The sequence below is a fragment of the Heterocephalus glaber genome, unplaced genomic scaffold (genome assembly GCF_053883595.1).
Source record: "Heterocephalus glaber isolate CG9 unplaced genomic scaffold, H.glaber_assembly_v1.0 deba00001538, whole genome shotgun sequence".
In the NCBI taxonomy this organism is placed as follows: domain Eukaryota; kingdom Metazoa; phylum Chordata; class Mammalia; order Rodentia; family Bathyergidae; genus Heterocephalus; species Heterocephalus glaber.
This window is the reverse complement of record NW_028258333.1, coordinates 12798091-12814317: the sequence shown is the minus strand read 5'-3', so window position 1 is coordinate 12814317 and position 16227 is coordinate 12798091. Positions and strand designations below refer to the sequence as shown.

Here is a 16227-nt window from a genome sequence, read left to right as displayed (position 1 = left end):
ACATTGGTAGAATGGTAACATCTTGGTATTATAAAACTTTTTGAAATCTAATTTAGAATCTTTTCCCTTCTTCTCCCACCCCCAGACTGAGTGTTCTTTGCAATTCATTATGCTGATTATCCTAATAACCCAATGATAGTAAGAATGATCAAGTAAGTGCGGAAGAGGTACCATGGGATCCCAGAAACATTAGACTTGGTAGAATGTAATGGTTTTAACCCCACCACAAGTTAGCTCAGTGACTTTAAAAAGATATTTAATATTTTGAGCATTATTCTCTGCTAAAAATAAATCATAGGTGAGCTAGGTGATATTCATAATTTCTCCCTGGGCTTTAAAATTATTTTTATAATTTACATAGATTGATGTAATTTATTTATGGATGATATTTTAAACAAGAATCTACATGTAGCCAAAAAATGTAAAGGTGTTATTTATTTTGTGGAGCTATACTGACATCATTTGGTGGTAAGGTTTTGGTTCATTAGAAATGGTTTTGGTTTACTATAATTTATTGGAGATATATAGAGATAAACAGATGGTTGATAAGTAGATCCAGTCATATATATTTACACTGGGTCCATACACTAATTTGGGTATAAAATTAATATTCATGAGAAAAAAGTTTTAAAAGATTGCACCAAATACAAAATCAAAATAATTTAATAAAACTAATTATGTATTGAAATTTTTCATAAACTATTTTATCTTTAAATTCTTGCGATGCAAAGATGGTGAGGTTAGGCAGACGGAACTGTGCCCGGACCTTCCAGTAAGATGAGCCAGATATGTTCTTATGACAATAAGCATTTAAATAAGGTATTTGGAGAATCAAGGAGAGAAAGTTCATGAAAGACAAAAAAAAAAAAAAACATTAAAAACCTTAGCAAAAATCACTCCAGTAACGTATCTGTTCCGGTAGTAATTAAACTTGACGCTCCGTTAATAGTTTGGTCGTCTACTGTGAGGACACTGGAGGAATAAATAAGTCAGAAGTCTCTATTTTTTAAAAATGTAAGAAGCAGTTGCAGCATCGCTGTCTCCGGGTCTGTGCTATGGACACAGGCGGATTAGATCGGGCTGATTACCTTCCCCGAAACAGAGAGTCTTTCTGGCCTGCGGGGGAGGGGAGGCTGTCCCTGCCAAGCCCTGCGCTGGAGGCGCCCTCCCCTCGCATTCACTTGCAAATCGCTGCGCGCGAGCTGAAGCCAGCGCTTCCCAGCCTCTAACCTTCCCATGGCGAGTGCTGCAGCTCTATCAGCAGAACCTTTCTCTCAGTGTGAGGAAGGGCTTTTTTCCCCTTTTCCTTTTTTTTTTTCCTCCTTAATCAGAAGCACTGAATGAAAGCCAATCAGAGCGAGAGCTCGCCCCCGTTTTCTTGGGTTCCCTGCCGTCCAGAGTTAAAAGTGATGCTGAGAGAAAGCTTGAGTTAGATTGAAGTAGAATCAGTGATAGAAAATAACAGCAGAAAACAAACAAAAAGGAGACCTAGTGACAATTTCTCCAGGGTTATTTTGGCTGGAATCAACTTCCGTTATCCAGAAGCTGATAAACAAGGTAGGAAGACTTCACCTCTTTCCTTGTAACTCCCTTAAGGTCTTTTATTTTTCTTCCCGTGGGGGAAAATATATTTGTTGTTAAGTTGTACTTAGCAATTATTTCAAAATAATTATCTTTAATAAATGAATACGTGCACAACTCTTTCTGTGAGATTCCAGAAACAACTGCGTTGACTACCTATAAAGGTAATGCAAAGCTGGATAAATTATATATTATGCTCAACAGTGGGTCACAATCTTAGAGTTTGCAAATTCATCACTCCGAACAAATACTGAAAATGTGGGGTGTAATTTTTCATGCTCGTACTTGTTTACCTTTGTTTTAAAAATCAGTTAACGAGAAAATATCGTTGCTGTGAACTCTTACATCACCTAACGTTACTTTGCATGCCATATGAATGGATTCACTCTGCACTTATTCATAGTCATAGTTCATTGTACGCTCAATGTAAAGAGAAATGACAGGCAGAAGACAGATTCCTTGAAGCTGTCCATGGTCACTAAGCATTTACATAAATACAGTAGATTGACATTCATCAGAAACAGAACAGGCATAATTCCTATATTCACATTTTATATGAGTCAGAAGTATGAGGGGGAAATGATATAGAGGGGGAGATTAAATGTATGTAGTCAGCAGTTGCAGCATTTATTGTCTCTGCTGCAATAAAATCCATATTTTATGTGGTGTTAAATTAATGCAGCATATTGAAAGTCTAAATGCATGTCCCCAACAAGTAACTATTGATAGCACTGTGAGTATGGGCAAAATCAGTAGCCTGGACGTGTTTTTATGCCACCACTATAAAAACCTACTATTTCTTTGTCATTAAAAAAAGGTAGTCTACAGGTATAATCAAAGATAAACATCATTTTTAAAATGACCTTGTGTTTTAAGCTTTCAAAGGAAAAAAAAAAAACAGATCTGTTTCCTATAATTGTAGTCCTTCATTCCAGTAAAAGCTTTTATTACCCCAAACTGTACATCCATTACTTCTTAGCTTTTTGGAAATGCATTATTTTTTTCTTCTCATTTTTCCTCTTGAAAGATTTATATTAAAAATAGCGTGTCCCTCTGATGCCGACAACTGTCATACTTCACTGCATATGTTAGTAGACTTTCTCCCTTCACACCATCCCCCTCTCTATCTTTCTTTAAAACATCGCTACAAGAGCTTCTCTGTGGTGAATAACACTTGGCAAGAGTGTGCTCATTTTTTAGGTCTGGTATGGTGAGGATTTTTAATTAGTAGAACTTTCGTGAAAACATTATGTCATTGACAGAAATGCATGCTCATTTCTAGTTAAAGTGATGAAGAAAAAATGAAGAGGTTGGGTCTGAAATAGGTAAATGAAAAGTTGCATGGAAAATCTGCCCCCATCACCCCAGTGGAGTAAATGTGGCACGTCCATATTCAATGTGCAGCAAAAAAAGGAAATAGTCTTTATTTGGGAAGAGAGGAGGGAAGGATTGGAAAGTGAACAAATAGAACAACCTGGGTCTGTGGCTGAGGGACATAGCAAATGCAAAGCCATTCTGATGATAAAAATACAAAGCATTGCTGTTTTCATTTCCTTTCACTTTTTCTTTCTGTTTTTTTTTTTCTTTTGCTGTGTTTTTAAACTATGAGTCAATGTCCGCTTTCAGTAAATCAGATACTTGTTTGGTTTCAAATACTTGCTGCTAACAAATTGACTTCCCTGGTGGATGTGTATGCCTTTACTGACTCCAATCAAAGAATACAATTCCATATACTTAAATGTGAGGGAATAAAACAGAGAAATGGCATGGAAACGAGAATGTACACTGTATGAGAGCCCATGTACATGCACATATGTATGACATTAATGTGATTAATGGCCCAGGAGATGTTCCTTGATGTATATAAAATGAGCTGTTTATTAAAGAGAATAGCACTGTACAGGTATTCAATTTAATATTTCTGTTAGATTTTTTACCAACATTGAGGTTTTCATTTAAAAAGAAAACAATAAATAAATTAATGATTTCTGTCTAGAAAGATCTCTAATTCTGGTATATTATTAAGAAAGTTCATGTAATCTGAAAGAGGTCTGATTTCTTTTTGTTAAGATTGGAATGTTTGAAACTGAAAAGGTTAAATGAGAAATATGTGAAATCTGATCAAAACTCAGGATGAAGTTCTTGACCTTCTGTTAATACCCCGGATAAATGACTGAAACAAAGTATCTATTATCAGAGGCATTTCTCCACATATGACTTATTTCCTATGTTTCCTAACCTACTTTGCAGCTCGTGATAGCACCGTGTGGCCCTGGAATATGTCATTTTTATACCAAACCATTCCACTAGGCTGCAGCACAGTGACAACATTGGCTCCGATGATGCTGATTCAGCAGCAAAGTGAACCACATTTTCTTAAGCATTATTATCAGTAATAAGGTCACACAGTAGGCAATTAATGCAAATCAGGGATGTGAACTCAACTACCTCTAAACTTTGGGCTTTGAAAGCATTAGGTACAATACATTTGTATTTCTACTGCATTTTAATACTATTGCCACTTTAGAAATGCTTATAAAATACTGATGTAAGGTATATATAGAAAAATATAAAAGTTATTTATGCTGGTCACAAGGAATTTTAAACATATATTTGATCCCTGTTTTATATTTTGATCTCTGATCAAATGTTATCTCTGATCTATGTTTTGAAAATTTTCCATTTATTTTAAACCCAAAATCTTATTTGGAATAGGATTTCAGAGGAGTCAATTTACCAACCAAATTATACTTAATAGCATGTCTGAAATAGACAAGTTAAAAACCAAGTAGCAAAAAGATTAACTTATCTTTTTAGAAAATTCTGAACAATGGCAAAATGAATTAATCATTGATTTAATTAGAATATATGGTTCCAATTATGAGTATTTTTGAGGAAAAGCAGAGTCTAAGGAAAAACTTGAATACATAGATAAAAATAAAATTTAATATAGAAAAACCTAGTTATCTTTTTATGATATTTGTGCAAACAAATAAGTTCATCTAGAAAATTTTATTTTGACATAACTGTAATAACCTGAAATATACAGATAGCTAAAAGAAGTCCTAAATTTACATTCTTAAAAGTCTGCCTTCATTTGTTTATTTAATGCATTTGGACCATGTTCACATTGTATGAGAATCACAATTTTTTGCTTTTGTTTCAATAAGTTCAAGAGTTGAAATTACAGAGTTTTCATGCATATTACAAGAAAAATTTTCAGTCAACAAGCAGTGCATTTTTTTTAAGATAAAAATATCAGCTCAACATTACCTCTGTCCCATTCCTCCCTTCAGAAGCTGCAGCAACCTCATCCGACTTGACATTTTGGTACGAGCTTAGGAGCCCTTTACAGTCTGCTGTGTTGTCTTTCTTACCTGGGAGGGCACCTAAAGCATATAGGGCCATTTGCTTTTGCCTACCTCGCTTGTCATCCCTCGATCCAACTAAATGTAGAGACATCCACTGGAAGAAAATCCAGTTTATCAACATTAAAGATGTAGACTTCTAGGAGTGTAGGATCCTTGATGAAATATTAACATTTATCAGTTAAAGTAAACTACAGGTTTTTAAACAATTTTTCCATAACAACTTTTGTTTAACTCTTTGTTATCAATTCAACTTCCCACAAAAAGTAACTTTTTGATTTTTTAAAAACAAAAGCAGTTTTTTTACCTAGTTCTTTATATTCTTTTTTTAAATTTCTTTGTTGCAATGTATGTGATATCCTATCCTCTCCATGACTAAGAAACACTTGAAAAACATTATCCATATTGGAGGTAGAATTTTAATAAAGGAAAACTGCAGATTGAATAAGAATGGCTAAAATAAAACTACATTGTACATCATTTTTTAGGACATAGAATTCCTTGAAAGTAATGCTTGCTTTTGGGTGGGTGAAATGCTCTCATGTAACAATCCCTTACGGCAAAGAGATTTATATCCTATAAGAGTTTATCACTAACATTATAAAATACTTTATCAAATCATGTGAGCTCAATTTTCTTTTTTTTTTTTTTCAGAAAGCACTCTTGATTCTGCATACTCTATGTGCTGCAGTTATATAATTAAAGTTAATAAAGTTTAATGACATTTCAAGCTTCAGAACAAGGTTATCCAATAGTCCATAAGATAAAACGTTGTCTCACAACAGGAAATTTAGCATTAAATGATGTATCTAAACATGTCAAAGCCCTGCTGATCCTCATAAATTTACCAGAACATTCTCTCTTACCTCTCTCACCCCCTTTCTCTCTTTCTCTCTCCCTCTCTCTTCTATTCATCCCTCATTTACGACTATTGCAAAAGTTCTTGAGTAAGAGTTCTATGTGCCTTTTAAAATCATCCTATATCAAATGCCTTTTTTGTAGATCTTGTGATATTTGTGGCCAGTATTCTAACATCTGCAAGATCACACCATGGATTTATTGCATCATACCTTGGATCATAGCATAAAGTATATGAAAGTTCAGTTGGCTAGAGCATGTCCTTTAAAACGAAAGTAATTCTTATTACACGGAGGCTGTTGAGGGGTTGAAATTGGTACCAGCAGAGTTTACTGCGTTACCAAGCAAAGCATGGGAATTCAGCGTTTATTAATGAAATGACTTCTGTAAATAATCAGAATATAGACTACATAGACATGTTATTATATTCAGTGCTTCAGTTATTGATTGGGAATCTGTGCTGATTTACTGTAAGGGAGAATGTTGAAGTTGTTTGACAGAGCCTTGATTTTAAATATAAATTAAACATAAATTGCTTGTTTTCAGAAAGGAGTTTCATTAGAAATGCTATTTCTTCTCTGTTGTAAGAAACACATATACGACTTTGTAATCTGAGAAAGAAAACTGACATGTAGTGAGAAATGTCTATTCTCAATATTATGGAGTAAGGACCTATCTTTGGGTCTTTGGTTTCCAACTGAAAATTTGAGAAACAAATTAGAATAATAATTAGGTTAAGTACAATATGTTGCAAATTAAAATGATAACAAAGTGAATAAAATAAATACTTTAACTTGAGTTACTCTATTTATTCTCTATGATGTTAATGCAGTATATATAAATAGAAAAATTGTAGTTGAAACTTGCTTACATATCTGAATAGATCAAAGGCAATCAACATATTTGTCCAGGTAGTGGGAAAATTCTGAATAAATTTTTGTGCATTCTACTAGCATAAGCTTTAAAAATCTAACACATTCTCCTTTTTCACATAGCTTCACTTCCACTAAAATCAAGCAAAATAAATTTCCTTTGAACTCACTGTAAATTCTGGGATTCAAAAAATAATAAATATTTTTATAATTCTAGAACCAAACTTCAGACTTAAACAAGGCATCATAATAGTTCCAGAAAATTTGTCATCTAAAGATAAACATTAAATTAGTAACCTCATATTTAGGTAGAGTTGTACTACTAGAGGAATTTTAAGAATTTCGGGTGTACCTTGTAAATCTTTATCCTATGTAAACCTTCATCAATTATTGTATTTAAGATATTTTCTTTAAATGAATGAAAACTTTAAAAGTTGTCTTTCTCTAACTCGAGTGGATTAAATAGCCAATTGTTGTTAACATTAAGGATATGAATTAAATGTTTAAAAAAATGAATGGTATGGTATTTACCTTAGGGATGACCTAAAAAATATTGGGGTAAAATTAAGTGTATGTCATCTTAATTCATTTAACAAGAAAATGAGAGTTTCTGTAGCCTAGTGGTAAAATACTTGCCTAGCATGACCAAGGCCCTAGATTCAATTTTTAGCACCATCACTGCCCGCCCCCAGAACAAAGAAGAAAGAAAAGAAATAGAAAGCACAAGGATTCACAATGATTAACCATTAGCACACGCAGGGTAAAGTTTTTGTTTCTTTCAAATAAACAACCTAAAATCTAAATTAAAAGTGAACTTACTTTAATGTAATTTTTTCTTTTCTTGGAGTTGTGTTATTCACTATCACAAAGTTGATATCTGAAATCTAGTCCACTGGAGATATTAAGTTAGAGAAGTGGCAACCATAATTTTGACTTCAAATCAGATATTAATTCATTTCACTTTATAAGTGAAAGTTAGAACAAGCCTCTTTCTAGGTAATGTATAAAAAAATATACAAATCAGAACAGTTTTTGCCCTCATTGAAGTAAATTATTTAAAACTTTTCATATTATAAACAATGGTCCTTAAAATATTTTTGTTGAAGTTTTCTATTTTAAAAATTGCTAGGAGGCTCAGTACTATGATAAGGCAAAATCTACAATTACTAATTTTCACTCTCTTTTGATTTTAGGCTACCATATATTGGCATTTATTCTTTTATATATAGTTTTACTTTTGTATTTTTATTATACATTTAAATGATTCCTGTTACCTATATAATAACTTGATCACCTTTCTTTTGTTCATAATTTATTGTATTAATTTTGGGTGAAGTGGCTATGAACCATTCCCTTCCTGTGGTACCCAGAGATTTTAGAATGTATTTAATACAAATTTTGTACTTGACCAGAGACAGATTCTAACATCAGATTTTCACAATTCAATCTCTTGTCATTTATAGTAGATTTCTATAATAATAATAATAGTTATCCTCTAAATATTTCCATTTTCATGATATAGGCATAAAATTAGAGAGTAGAGCATCATTGAGAAATCACTTATTCCTCCATCTAACAATCTTCAGTTTTGACCATATATTATATGTACTATTAAAGAAACCCTCAGTTTAGTGTTTCCTTCCCTGCCCTCCCTGCCATTCTTCCCCTGCTTCTCTCCTCTCCTCTCCTTCCTTCCTTCCATCCTTCCCTAAGTGTTCTTTAACTGATTACCATAAACCAAGCCCAGTTCAAATAGCCAGAGACACAAACATGGGGGATAGAAAATGAACAAATAAACAAACAAAATGAACAAACAATACTGCAGTGAAGCATTGAATGAATAATCACATGATTTGTTATGAAATTCCAGTTTTGATAAATATAAAACAGATAAGTACCAGGTGCTTTTAAAAAACATAATATGGAGATCTTCTTTCATCTGTACTGTTAGAGCTGTACTGTTTTATTTCCAAGCCACACTACATCTTTCCAGAACATACCAGAATGAGGTAGCTCTCTGGTTGAATGTATACTTCTGTGTAGCCTCCAGTTCATTCAATGGAGCCCTGAGTGGGCAGTGAATTGTTGCTTCAGGAGGAGCAAGTCTCAGTTGTTGGTCTGTGCTGCACTTGTAATGGGCAATTTTCATCTTGCAGATATGGGGGTGCCTGGACTACAACGAAGTCCTGGGGCTGAGACAAATATGTCCCTCCCAGATAAGAAGGGTACAGAATGAGATGTATTGGAAGGCCAAGTGTACTCCCAAGTTCTATTACTGAAAATGATATGGGCAGGAGCTTCCATACTCCCAAGCTGAAACTCTGCACTCCATAAAAGCCCTTGAGTTTCAAGTTTAGTCGCTGTGTGAGAACAACAAGAACTCTCCTGGAGTACAATCCTAGAAGGTCATTTTACATAAGGACCCTGCGCAGTGATCAGGCTGCATGCCAGAGAGAGATTGTCTTTTTTAGAAAATGTAACGACTTTAACCTAAGTACTCGCACGTAGACATTTAATGGATAAAAGCATGGATCAAGGCACCAGTCTGTCTGGGTTCAAACTCTAACTGTGCCACTCACAGTATTTTTAATATTTAATATCGCTTATTTTTTCATCTGTTGAATGGGGTTAATAGTTGTACTTATGCAATAGGGCGATTGTCATGATTAAAAGAAGCAATTACTCCTAACACACAGATTCTCGTACTATCTAGAAGAGTTACTGTTACTGATATTATTTTATGTAAATTCACAGGAATATATATTTTTCTCTAATACTGAGTGTGTTTTATTTTAACTACAGCATGTAAAATAACATAATACTTTTAAATTTTTAAAATATTTTAAATGGTATCATGTAATAATAATTTTGTACTTAAACTGAGAAACTCTTAGGGTTTAAAGTTTCATTTCTCACTAGTTCTAATGACAGTATCATAAATTCTTCATTCTGATATTTTTGGGAAGATGGGAGTTTAAACCATAAAACTTCCAAGCCCGTAGTAAGCTTACTTATTATTATAATTGGAAATATCACATATGACCTGTCATTGTAACTGGAAAGGGCCCTCAAATAATTAATTCTATAATGATTGTGAAATGTCAGTTGCATAAAGAGTTAAATGTAACATGAAAACTTAAATTGCATTCTCAGATAGCCTTTGAATGAACTATGGCTTAATAGATATGAATTTTGAAAATGATAGAAAGGACCTGAAATAGCCACAGAGCCAGGAGAAAACATTAGAAAGACAGAGACTGACTGATTTGAGTTTCGAAAGCCACATAAATTCACTCAGGTGAAACATGAGCTATTTCTGAATATACTGCAGTAATGATTCCTTTCACTGATTCTCCTTCTTGAGGTCAGAGTAATGAAAATTAGAACAGGAATGATGAACAAAGGCTGTGTATTATAGAAATAATCCCATCAAAGTTTTGGTACCTATAAATCTCAAGAATAATTCCACGGTCTTTATTACAGTCTAAAAGGTCAGTGGGCTACTGATTTCCTAGACTAGGTTGCTGAAACTGTCTGATGAAGACATAGAACCTGCAGCAAAATGTGAAAAATTTAACAGGTTTTATTTAGATAGTTCATTCTTTGCACTCTTCACATTCAAGGTGATGTGAAGACCAATTTAAAATTGCTGTTTCTGTTTTCTTCCTTTCTGTGACTCTATAAGGTAGATGTAAAAACATTTGTAATGATTCCTGTGGGTTACATAAACAGACTGAAGCATCATAGTCCTAAAATATGAACACACAAGTATTATTATTTTGAAACTTCAGTTTAAAAATACAGAATTGAATAAAAATTTGTATCTGTTAGGTTTGTTTATAAATCAAAACTAATGTATTCATTTTAGAAATTCAACTACTTAAAGGACATGCTTCATACCACCTTGTGAAGAAGGTATCACCACAATAGAGACAAACAAACCTTACCAACAGGTGTAATTTAATGAAAATATACTTGATTCATAATTAGACCTTCTGCCGGCTAAAAATTTAGAGATACTTTCTGTGTAGTTTTAAATCATGCTTGAGACAAAATTCATTAGCTTGTATATATTTTTCCTTTCATTTGATTGGAAAAAAGTGAGAATAAAATTGCATAAAATGAATTGAGGAATTAATTTTAAAACTCTCTGAAAATAAATGTTAAATTTTTAATTACGTAGGCCACTGAAAGAATAATTTCTTTTCAAAATACTTCAAATACAGTAAAGGTTTTCACCTGTTTGGTAAGTTGCCTTGAATGTCTGCAATTTAAAATAACATAAATTAGATTCAAAACTTGATGAGAGGGTTGAGATTAAATTACGTTTTTGAGGTATTGACCCATTACAAGGTAAATTGCTGGTAATAACTTGCGGCAAAATTCCTTTCCCTTTCTCAGGGAGAAAGTAACACATTTTGATGTTTGGAGCCACCTTGTGGCCTGATCATCACAATTAGGAACTATTTTCTGGTTTAAGATCCTTTTCAAGTGAATATCATTCTTGAGAGCTTTGAAACAGATGTGTGTTTACATTAAGGACCATAATATGGCATTAAAATGGATCATAGATAAATACCTCTGAATTTTTATGTGTATATGATTTATAATAGATATTGCGTTACAAAAGTGTAGAATATTTTTAACAATCCTTGTGAGCCAAGATTCAATTTTTAACGTAAGATATGTTTTTGCTGTGCACCTGTAAGTAAACTCTAACTACTCTTCGAATGTTACACTTTCTCGAGGTAAGCCTTCTTCCGGCATTCCCTGGTGTACAGCACAACAAAACCAATGCCTACGCTGTGTTTTTGTTTTCATTTTTTAGAAATGAAGTGAAAAGCAAAGAACTGATGCCATTAAATTCTCATCATTGAATGTTTTTACTGAGTTTATTGGCTGTTGCAAGAGATGTTATTTTTTAATAAATACTAAAATGTATATTTATGTAGCTTACAGCCTATATTAACGGTCAAGATTCTTTTACTGCATATATATTTGCATGAGAAAGGAACTCATGTAACTTAACATCAAAATGCTGTGCTTAAAAGAAATACAACTGCTGGGCTGGGGATTTAGCTCAGTGGTTTCGCCGCCTGCTGCGCAAGCGCAAGGACCCGAGTTCGATCCCCGGTACCAAAAAAAAGAAATACGACTGCTTTTCAGAAGCTGAAAATAAGTACTGTCCTAGGTTTAGGGCAACCATCGTTTACTTATACAGTATAGTCTTACTCTGTTATTTATTATCTGAATGTGAAAATGAAGAAAGTTGATCAAAATGAATTTTCTTTGTACATATAATATAGAAATAGATGGATGAGCATTAAACATTCCCCTATTTTATTTCTATGTCTGTCTACATTTACAGCTATATCTATAGCTATATATCTAGATACTTGTCATATTTTGAAGTATCATTGTCTTCATCATCATCAAAACTTGCTAATATTTCAGTTCCAAGGTTAAGAGAGAATAGCTTTCTTACACTTTCTGTATACAATAAAACAGCTTGAATATTATCTCTCTTTAGGGGCACTGATTTAGTTTAATTAAAAGAGCAGGACTCTAAGGGAATGGAAGACAAATTTATAAAACTATAAATGCATCTTATGAAGATTATCTCTTTGTTATGGATTTTCATTGCTATAAAAAGTTATTTTCTTACTACTTTGTGTATGCCAAACTGCGTTTACTATAAAACAAGTGGTTAGCACATTTTGTCAGGCACTGCCCAATAGCTTCACTGAAAACACAGATTACATTGCTGCCCATTAAACCATGCTCTTTCTGTCAACAAAATGCTTCTATTCTCAGCGATATTACTATTGATTGGCTTTTATTCTCAAAAGACTGCTTGATTTTTTCCTGTGCAATGCTGAATAACAGGTATTATTTCAAATGAACTTATAAAGTTTTTATTTCATTTCCAAATACAAGACTGAAACGGAAATTCTGTATTTAAGAGTCTAGAAATATTCACAATTCAGGGGCGTTTTGATGATGTCATTTACATATTTAGTGCTTTTGTTTAATACAAAGAATTTTGCAGAATGAATAGTAAGTGAATAATCATAAATGCAGAAAGAAACACACAATAACATCTCTCTATATAAATGAATAAAAATCAAGAAACAACTGAAAATACTTTAGCTATGAATTTCTGATTCTCATTTTTTGTCTAAAATGTAGCATACCTGTTTGTTCACAATAATTACCCTCAAATGATAAGGAGGATTTTCACAGTGAATCACCATCTCTCTGAGACCAGTATGTAACTGATGACCATTTTTAATGGCTTACAGCTAAAAATTAATTGACTACAGCTCTTAAGTCTTGTCTTCTTCAAACAGAATTGACAATTTTTTTCCTGTCTCTGGTAAGAATGGTACTTTCCTTTTGATTCCAACTCCACATTTTAGAAGAGGTTCAGATTATCTTTCCTTTACAATTCAACTAAAGTTTTTCTTTCTTTTCTTCCTTCCTTTTTACTTCTGTTTCCAATATAGCAATTGCATTCATTTTGTGGAATTGGTATATATAATTATATAATTGTATATAATTATATAATGTAATTATATATAATCTTGATCACTTTGATCCTCTTTCCCCCCTCCACAGAATCTCTTTCCCATCTTCGAAAAAATCTATCTTCCTGTTTCTGAACATCTCTTTTTTATTTTATTCATTTATATTTTCAGTGTCTCATATAAAATAGACCATACAATATTTAGCCTTCTTTGTGTGATTTATTTCACTTAAAATTATAGTTCCATGTTCCATCCATTTTCCTAAAATGATTCAATTCATCCTTCTTTATAGCTGACTAGTACTTCATTGTATATATGCCATACTTTTTTTATTCATTCATCTGTTAATGGACATCTAGGCTGTTTCTACAATTTAACTATTATGAATTGTGCTGCTCTAAACATGGGCATGCATTTCTCACTGTAATATGAAAACTAACTCTGTTGAAAAGATACCCGTTCAGGAAGTCCTTGTCTATGCCTGTGCCTTCAAGGGTTTTATTATTTTATCCTCCAGCAGAGTCAGTGTTTCTCCTGTTTTGGGATCCAGGTATTTGATCTGCATTGATTTGATTTAGGATGAAAAACGGAATCTAGATTCATTCTTCTGTGTGTAAATAACTAGTTTCTCCAGCACCATTTGTTAAGAGGCTATCTTTTCTGAAGTGTTTGGCTTTAGCTCCTTTGTCAAAGATCAGATGGCTAACAGTGCATCAGGCTACTTTTGTGTCTTCTATTTTATCCTATTGGTCTGCATGTCTCTTTTATCCTATTGGTCTGCATGACAATTTTAGTGCCAGAACCGTGGGGGTTTGTTACCATAGCTTTATACTGCAGCTTGAAATCCAGGATTGTACTATCTCCTCTTTTGCTCTTTTTCCTCCAAACTTCTTTGGCTACAGTGGGTCTCTTCTGTTTTCATAGTTTTAAGATTTTAATTGTTCTATTAAGAATAATATTGGTATTTTGATTGGAATTGCATTAAATCTGTATGATATTTTTGGTAACATGGCAATTTTACAATGTTGATTTTTTCTACGTAGGATCAGAGGATGCTTTCAGTTTTCTAATGTTTTCCTCAATCTCCTTTTTCACAGTACTGTAGTTTTTGGTTTGCAAATCTTTCACTTCCTTGTTCAGGTTGATTCCTAGGTAATTAATTATTTCTGAAGCTACCACCAGATGGGATTATTTTCTTGATTTTTTGCAGGTAGGTTCATTATTGCTATATAGGAACACTATTGATTTTTGAGTATGGATTTTGTATCTTACCTATTTATTTTTTATTTTGTCTAATTGTTCTATGTAAACTTGATGGGAGTGGTCAGCGTGGATACCCTTGGCTTGTTCCTGACTTTAGTGTTGGCTGAGCATTTGTCATAAATTGCTTTTGTCAGTGTGAGATGAGGTTCCTCTGTACATACATTTGTCAGAGTATTTTCCATGAATGGATGTTGGATTTTGTTAAAAGCATGTTCTGCCTCTATTGAGATGATCATGTGATCGTTATTACATTAACTAATGTAATAAATTAGGTATTACATGTATTAATTCACATATAAGTTCAACCAAATTTTGGACTTTTCAATGTATACTATTGAAATTGCTAGAAACTTTACAAAGCAGAGTAACACATTATACTTTCCTCAGTGAAATGACAATACAGAAGAGAGAATGACATTTAAAGGTAAGTATAGGGTGACATTGTAGCACATGCCTGTATTCCCAGCACTCTGGAAGGCAGAGGGAGGAGAATCACAAATTTCAACCAGGCATAGGGAATTTAGAGAGTTGGCAGGAAATTGTCTCCAAATAAATAAATAAATAAATAAATACATACATAAATAAATAAGGCTGATGATGTAGCCCAATATGAAGGCTCTGATTTCAATCCCCAGCAACTGGAAAATAATTAACTAAATAATTCATTTACTTAAATTGAGTTAAAAACATTATCAGTGTTTGACTCTTTTGCTTGTGATATGCATGATGTTTTTAGTGAATGTGAAAGGTGTAATGTGACCACTTAAACATAGAAGGATTGAAGAGAGACTTGAAAGGTGAATACTCTTTAATTAGACACTAAAGCATAAAGTGATGAAATAAGAGCTCAGTGCAAATCGAAATACCTTGTTGAGGCTTTTTAAGGTATGCACTCCCTAATTCACATCTTGCTATTATTCTTCACTTAATAAAATACATCAATTTTTTCCACTATGAAGAAAGAGACATGTTAGGCAATATGATGTGATGAAAATAGGTCATATTAGAACTCCTTGACCTGAAATGATTCCTACTGGTTTCCCAGGGACAATTAAATAGAAATTACTATAGACTCTGATAAATTCATAGAATGGTCTGAACATAGAATATCAGGAGAGTTACAGAGAAGGGCATATGCCAGTGTCGGAGTATAAGAAACTCTTCCTTTCAGGTTGGGATTAAACTAAAAGCTTAAAGCTGTGATACTTTTGTCACTCACTAGCTCAATATTTTCCCTGTACAGCCCCATTTAGACAATCAATCCAGTAGAGCAGTGAACTGCTCCCATTCCAGAGGTGTACAAATCTATAGTTTTACCTCTGACATCTAGAACAGACTTGGAAATCTTGGATAAGTTATTTAACCTAGCTAAACCTCTATATCTTTGTCTAGAGCATGAGATAATCTTGATGTAATGGTCAGTTTTCCCAGTGCTGAACAAAGTACCTGATACCTACAACTTGAAGGACCAGAGGCTTATTTGGCTCATGGTTTAAGAGGATTCAGTCTATGGTTGGCTGACTTCAAAGCAGAAACACCATTGAGGAAGGGTTTGTTAGAATACAGCTTTTTAGTTCTTGTCCACAAAGAATCAGAGCTGGTGAACAGAGGATGCCAGGATTCATATGTAGTACTCAAAGTCATGCCTCCATGACCTACTCAGACACACCTATAACTATTCTTTACTAATCGCCTAGACTGCTGTGAAGCACTGAGCAGAGTTGTTTTGTCTTTTTTATTGTGCAATCGTAAATGCCT

The 16227-nt window shown here is 33.3% G+C and overlaps 1 protein-coding gene across 3 annotated transcripts in view; it reads left to right on the top strand.

The window, feature by feature from the left end:
• Positions 1-1183: 1183 nt before the first annotated feature.
• Positions 1184-16227, top strand: part of Cdh10 (cadherin 10) — a 202128-nt gene continuing 187084 nt past the window's right edge. For all 3 annotated transcript variants that reach the window (XM_004870573.4, XM_087189267.1, XM_004870572.4), the window contains exon 1: positions 1184-1557. The gene's annotated coding sequence lies outside the window, so the exon portion shown is untranslated. The remainder of the gene's footprint in view (positions 1558-16227) is intronic.